At 45.6% G+C, this 7291-nt stretch overlaps 1 non-coding gene across 1 annotated transcript; it reads right to left on the bottom strand.

Moving 5' to 3' along the window:
- Nucleotides 1-448: 448 nt before the first annotated feature.
- Nucleotides 449-664, bottom strand: LOC116271884. The gene has a single exon (XR_004180635.1). It is a non-coding gene; the product is annotated as a small nucleolar RNA U3 (small nucleolar RNA).
- Nucleotides 665-7291: the final 6627 nt, after the last annotated feature.

Raw genomic sequence — 7291 nt, 5'->3', positions numbered from 1 at the left:
CATGACTCAATAATATTTTCTGGGTTCCCTGACTTGATTCATGGAGTGGTCAGGCCTTTTATATACAACTCATGCTCTGTTCTGGGCAAAATGGAGTCTCTGCTTTATGTATCACTGGCAGCAAATGTTTTCTTCAGCTGCTGTCTTCAGTCCCACCATCACAAAGCACATGTCAGGGCTATCTTCCCCGTTCTCAGTGTGAACTCTGAGAGGATAACATAACCCCAAGTAAACATAGTTATTGAGATAACTCTGCCACCCTAGGTCATGTGATGCCTCCAAAGACAGATATAAATAATTTTGGATTATCTGTTCCCCCACAGTTAACATACTGGTGTTCTTCCTACACAAAGGTGATACAAAGCCCTGTGTGATGGGCAAATGATTCTGGAATGACCAAACGTGCATTCAGTTTCTTTCTTTCTTCTTTTTAAATGTTGAAACAGGAATCACTCAGGCTACATCCTCTCTCCCTTCCACTCTCCCTGAGATGAGAGAAGAACCATCATCAATGGCAAATGCAGTTGTAGCGAAGTAACACCAAGAGCTGGCTTCACACGCCACAGAGAATGCTGCGCCTCCTCCTCGTGGTTTCTGTGGCTCCTCATGCTGAGCAACCTCTGTAGCCACAAATCATATAAATGATCCCTGAAAGTACAGTGTTTCCATTTCTTACTAATGGAATCGTGCTCTGCTCACCTCCAACTTGACAGTGTTTGGTAGCTTTGTCATGAACTTCTCATTGCTAAGGCAGGAACTATAGGAATATTGGCCTCAGAAGCAATGTGGTGAGGGACAAAGAGTCTAAGATGAGGAACCTAATATTGCACCATCGCCTAGTGGCAGAGATGGCAAAACACTGTCAGTCCCCACCCTGTGCCCCTGGCAGACATTGCTAATCAATCACGCACTCTTGTCTGCTGAACCTGAGGAGCCTCAGACTCCTCAAAATGGTGGCCCTGAGTCACATCTCAGTTAATTGCACGTGGCTCTTGAAATGAAATGTATTTGTTATCCCCAGTCTAATGATTAAAAAGCCATAGTTTTGGAGTCACACAAATCTGGGCTTAAATTTTGGCTATGTCATCTGAGCAACTTAGCCTCTCTAAGCTTCTGCTCCCATCATCATCACATCCCTCAGAGAGTGTGTGGGAAGGGCAAATGGGGTAGAGTGTCTTAAGTTCCTTGAAAAAAATGCAAAACCCAGTTCCAGTGTCAAATCCAAGGAGTTACTTAGAATTTCTGGACTGCTCCCAGTTTCCTTCCAGGAAAAATTAGGGCTGTGAAAGTTGTCAAAATCAAAATGGAGTCACTAATATTAAAAAAAAAAGAAAGAAAGAACCCTGACAAATGGAGCTGGGAAAGGTCCTGAAGACAGAGTTCTCATACGTGTATGCCTGATAACAAAAACTATCACACAAGACTCTGTAAAAACCATGACTTTGCACAAAGGCCATTGCAACCTTACACAAAAAAGACTTCTGTGAAGACATCTGCCCAGCCACTGCCTGTCCAAGCCCAGGCTGGCATCACCCTTGTTATTGGTCTTTGGAGTCAAGGATAATTATGTCAGAACAAATATGTAATCCTTCTCTTTCTTCCTTTAAAAATCTGTCTTCCTTTACTTCCCTGAATATGTACATAGTTTACTATGATATGCATATTCCCAATACAGTGCTCTATTCCTAGATAAATATCTTTTTCTTTTAAAGAGACTCTCCTTGTTTGCTATTTATGTTAACAGAGAAAAAGATTAGGCTGTCTCTGAAGTCAGTCTCTTCCAGCTCATTTGACAGGACTGGGCTGCTTCCCTCTCATGCATTCATTCAATGGCTTTGCCCAAGTGCCACTTCAGCTTGGACAGGCACTGTTCTAGGCTCTGGGGCAGGGGCCCCACCTTCTAGGAGCATATATTCTAGTGGGAAGATAGACAATAAAAAATTTGTCAAATCTGTTTTATGGCACATTACAAGTGAGGCAACATCAGCAGATGGAAGTAACACAGAGAAAAATAAAAGTGGGTGGCTGAAGAGGGGAGCCTCGGCAGATTCCAGGGCTGCTGATTCTGCAGTGAGAAGGAACTAAGTGCCCTACAGAGAGAGGTGAGGCTGGAGGTTAGCCCTTTGTTCTAGCAAAACACTTGGGAATTATGAGAAGATTCCATTGACTGCCACCCCTGTTCCTACCCTTTCCTTCTGAAAGAAACTTGTGTGGCTGCGGCCACACCATAGGCCTATGTGCAGCTTTCTTCCCTGGCTGGGCCTGGAGGCCTCACAGTTCATTTCCTGTTCTTTGGGATGGGGTGAGGAGTGGTCTATCTGGCCTCCACCTATGCAGCCAGGGGCTTCCACTCACTGTTGCTCGGTAGCTTCTGGGCTGGGGAGGAGCAGAGTTCTCTGGGTCCACTCCATTGCCCCTTTTGTCCTGGCATCTCCAGCATGGGACTGCAGTGGGTGGCATCTTCACCAGGAAATGGCTAGAGAAAGTCACAAGGGCCATGTGTGATGAACAGGCAGCCCCTGGAGGCCCAAGCAGGAGGTGGCAAGAGTGGCAAATGGAAATGCCCAAGAGGAGAGGCGAGCAGTGGGTGTAGGTGAAGAGCTGGGTGTGGGTGCACACCTTCATTAGGCAGTGAGGCAGGATTGTGGCAGAGCTGACTGTTGGTGTGCAGGATGCCCAGAATTTGAAGGCAGCAGAGAAGTCTGTAGACAACCAGATGGAACATCAGGACAAGAACAGACTGGCATGGACTCCAAGAGCACTGGCCTAGGTGTCAGCACACCCTGAGTTGACATCCAGGCCACCTACAATGGCAAGAAATGTCTAATCACTGTAATGTTACTATTCAGGTAGGGCCTGCCTGGGTGATGACCAGGATGAAGATCCTCAGACCATCATCTTCCTCCAGGATGAGCACCACACAAGCACGTCATGAGGCACCTTAGGCACACGGTTGGCATTGCCACCATTACAGGGATGTCCAGATTGGAGACATAATGGCAGGGGGTAAGGGCCAGCTCCTGAGCAAGAAAGACCTCTGTTGCTTCTACATGCTGAGGGGGTCAAGGCTGCTGGCACCAAGAAGCACTTTCAGAAATTAAAGCCCCAAGAGACCTCCATTCCCTTAATAAGGTTTTCCTACCACATGGCTCAATTTATAAATGTATAAAACACATCTGTAGACTGGGATGAACTGCTACTGAGCTGATATTTCTGCAGGAATCAAATCTGAAAGTGAGGCAGTGCCGGGCTTTAGACTCTAGCCTGAGCTAGCTCGGAGCAGAATTGGGAAGCAAGGTGTGGTGGGTTGAATATGTCCCCCCAAAATTCATGACCACCCAAAACCTCAAATATGACCTTATTTGGAAGTAGGGTAGTTGCAGATGCCATCAGTTAAGATGAGATTATACTAGATTAGAGAGGGACCTAAATCCACTGGTGCCCTGACAAGAAAGGAGAGGACACATGGGGAAACACACCAGGAGGAAGGCCGCATGACAATGAAGGCAGAGATTGGAGTGATGCAGCTGCAAGCTCAGAAATGCCAAGGATTATTGGAGCCACCAGAAACTAGTGAGAGGCAAGGAGGATTCTTCTCTGGAGGCTTCAGAGGGAGCACAGTCCTTCATTTTGGGTTTCTAGCCTCCAGAACTGTGAGGGGATACGTTGCTGTTGTTTCTAGCCACCCAGTTTGTGATAATTCATTACTGCATCTCTAGGAATCTAATGCATACAAAAAACCATTTTTTAAAAATCTGGCTCTTCAGCTGGGCACAGTGACTCATGTCTGTAATCCCAGCACTTTGGGAGGCTGAGGTGGGAAGATCACTTGTGGTCAGAAGTTCAAGACCAGCCTGGCCGACATGGTGAAATCCGTCTCTATTAAAAGTAATTTTAAAAAAATTAGCCGAGTGTGGTGCTATGCACCTGTAATCCCAGCTACTTGGGAGGCTGAGGCAGGAGAATCTCTTGAACCTGGGAGGTGGAGGCTGCAGTGAGCCAAGATTGTGTCACTGCACTCCAGCCTCGGCAACAGAGCAAGACTGTCAAAAAAAACAAAACAAAAAACAAAAAAATAACCCTGCCTCTTCTCTATGAAAGAAAGAAAGGAAGGAAGGAAGGAAGGAAGGAAGGAAGGAAGGAAGGAAGGAAGGAAGGAAGGAAGGAAGGAAGGAAGGATCAACCCTAGTTATAGTTACTTCTGGGTTTGTTTGTTTTTTTTTTTTTTTCTATATTCCTCCTCCTGGGTAGCCTTTTCATGTGGAGGGTAAGAGCCACACAGCCTGGATTTGACTCCTACCTCTGCAACTCACCAGCTCTGGGGGCTGGCCAAATCTCTCTGAGCCTTTGCGTCCTCATCTCTATGGGGCATATTGAAGAGTAAGTGAGAGAGCATGAGAAAGCTCAGGTATAGGCCTGGACTGGTGTGGGTCCTCAGTGAGTGCTGGCTGCCTTTCCTCCATGGTGAATGCCACACAAGCATGCCATAAGGCACACCTGGGCCCCTTCTTGCCAGCCCTAGCATCGTGCCAATCACTAGGCATTCCTGAGTGCTGTCTTCTTCAGACAGTATCCTCTGTGTCAGCAAGATGTTTTTGTCCCCCTAACAACCCACCCATATCTAGTATCTTAGTGTGATGTTCCAAGCCAGCAACATTTTCATCTATCACGATTTAAGAGCCTACAAGATGAGATGGAATGGAGAGCAGGATGATCCAGCTATAGAGAGATGGGCTGTGCTGCCGTGTTGCACAATTCAAGAGGGTCACGGTTTATCATGCATTCATACAAAAGGTTTCCCCTAGAGTTGGGTATTATGGTGACCCTGAAGTGGCCTTAAAAGTTTGGAGGAGTGAGGAGATGGGAGAAGAAAGGAATCTCCTCCTCTTCTTCCTCCTCCTTCTTCTTCTTCTTCTTATTGTTGTTCTTCTTCTCATTCTCCTCCTCCTCCTCCTCCTTCTTCTTCTTCTTATTCTTCTCCTCCTCCTCTTCCTCCTCCCCCTTCCTCTTCCCCCTCCTCCTTCTCCTCCTCCTCTTCCTCCTTCTCCTTCTCCTCCTCCTCCTTCTCCTTCTCCTTCTTCAGAGACAGGCTGTCACTCTGTTGCCCAGCCAGGAGTGCAGTGGTACGATCTTGGCTCACTGCAGCCTTGATCTCCTGTGCTTAAGCGATTCTTCAACTTCAGCCTCCCAAGTAGCTAGGACTACAGGTACATGCCACCACCACACCTGACTAATTTTTGTATTTTTTGTAGGGATGGAGTTTCATCATGTTGCCCAGGCTGGTCTCAAACTTTTAGGCTCAAGTGATCCACCTGCCTCAGCCTCCCAAAGTACTGGGATTACAGGCATGAACCACCGCACGTGGCCCTTTCTCTTTTTTTGGATAACATAATTACACACTTTGTTATGTCTGGAGAAAGGTATGTGTATTGGGGATTAGGGAATTTGGGGAGGGGAAATGCTCAGATACTGAATCCATTTATATGAAAAAATTTTGCAAGGGAAGAGGTGGGGAAAGAACCTACTCAATCTTAATACTGGAGAGAGAGGGGGACAGAGGGAGAGAGGGCAGGGGGGAGAGAGAGAGAGAGAGAAGAAAGTTATGTTTCCCTCTTATGAAACCTCAGTGCAATCACCACAGGGCTGGCTGACAACAGGCCTAGGCCAACAAAGGCAGATTACACAGTGCCTCCCTGTAGCAGGCCGGCTGCCAGCAGCTGTCACTAAGCCTTCAGGGGGCTGGCTGCAGGCACCTGCCAGGAAGAACTTTAAAACCCAACAGAAGGGATGGCAGGGAAGCCCAAAAAATGCCATCAAAATGCTAAAACCGCAAATAACCAAAGTGAGGAAGGCAAAGAGAAGGCTCTAGATCCTCATGTGAACTGGTGAAGATCCCGAGGGAGCCCTGCAGAGCTGGAGAGGGGTGCACCTGCCAGCAGTTATCAGGAGAGGCCAAAGGAGGATAAAATGTGTGAGAGTTAAAAGAAACCCTTCATCTCATGGAGGTGGGGAGTAGAGTGGTGGTTACCAGAGATTGGGAGTAGAGAGAAGAGAGGTCGGTTATTGGGTATAAAAGTACAGTTAGATCAGACTAATTAAGTTCTGTAGGCTAAGCATGGTGGCTCACGCCTATAATCCCAGGACTTTGGGAGACCAAGGCAGGAGGATTGCTTGAGGCCTGGAGTTCGAGATCAGCCTGAGCAACATGATGGAACCCCTGTTTCTACAAAAAATACAGAAATTAGCTGGGCGTGGTGGTGTGTGCCTGTTACTTGGGAGTCCCTGTTACTTGGGGGTCCTAGTTACTTGGGAGGCTGAGGAGGGAGGATCACCTGAGCCTGGGAGGTAGAGGTTGCAGTGAGCTGAGATTGTGCCACTGTACTCTAGCCTGGGTGATAGATTGGGACTCTGTCTAAAAAAAAAAAAAAATTCTAGCTTTGATAGTATAGTAGGGCAACTATAATTAACAAGAATTTATAGTAGATTTCAAAATAGCTAGAAGAGAGGACTTGAAATGTTCCCAACAAAAAGAAATGATTTATGTTTGAGGTGATGGATATCCTAATGGCCCTGATTTGATCATTATACATTGTGTTCATATATGAAAATATCACACGTATCCCATAAATATGTACAGATATTGTGTATCAATTTAAAAATACATAAACACTGGAGGAGGTTTGGACCCAGGAAAGGAGGGAAACTAGTGTTAACTGAGAAAAATAAGCACTAACTAGTTCAATTAGGGTTTATAGTTCATATTTACTGAGCATTTATCACCTGCCAGGAACCATTCTAAGTTACTTAGGTTTATTATCTAATTTAATTTCAACATGAGCTATGTAAGGTATTGGAGGTTATTATCTCCATTTTACAGATAAGATAATTAACGCATTAGTGATTTAAATAACTGGCCAGGGCTTTTCAGCTAATAAATGGCAGAGCCAATGCTCAATAAATACTAGATAATTGAATGAATAAAAGAATAACAAACTAATCTCTTCCCCCTGAAATATTTTAACAGAGTAATAGATCTTTGGACATGGTTTGTGACAAGTCTGTCACAGTATTTGACAAAATCTCTCGTAAGTCTTGATAGAATTGGAGAACTGAGGGTGGAGTGATAGTATAGTGGGTGGGATTTGTTAACTAAGAAGACTCAGTCCAGAAGGCCTCCAGTGGCATTTTCTATTCCTGTTCCTATTTTGTCCATTTCTTTTAAGTCCCTGACTTGACAAATACATATCTGTCAAATTTGAAGATGCCATACCCTAGGAGAGATAACTGGGGT

The sequence above is a fragment of the Papio anubis genome, chromosome 1 (genome assembly GCF_008728515.1).
Source record: "Papio anubis isolate 15944 chromosome 1, Panubis1.0, whole genome shotgun sequence".
In the NCBI taxonomy this organism is placed as follows: Eukaryota; Metazoa; Chordata; class Mammalia; order Primates; family Cercopithecidae; genus Papio; species Papio anubis.
The sequence above is the reverse complement of the archived record's forward strand: the minus strand, read 5'-3'. Positions and strand labels throughout refer to the sequence as shown.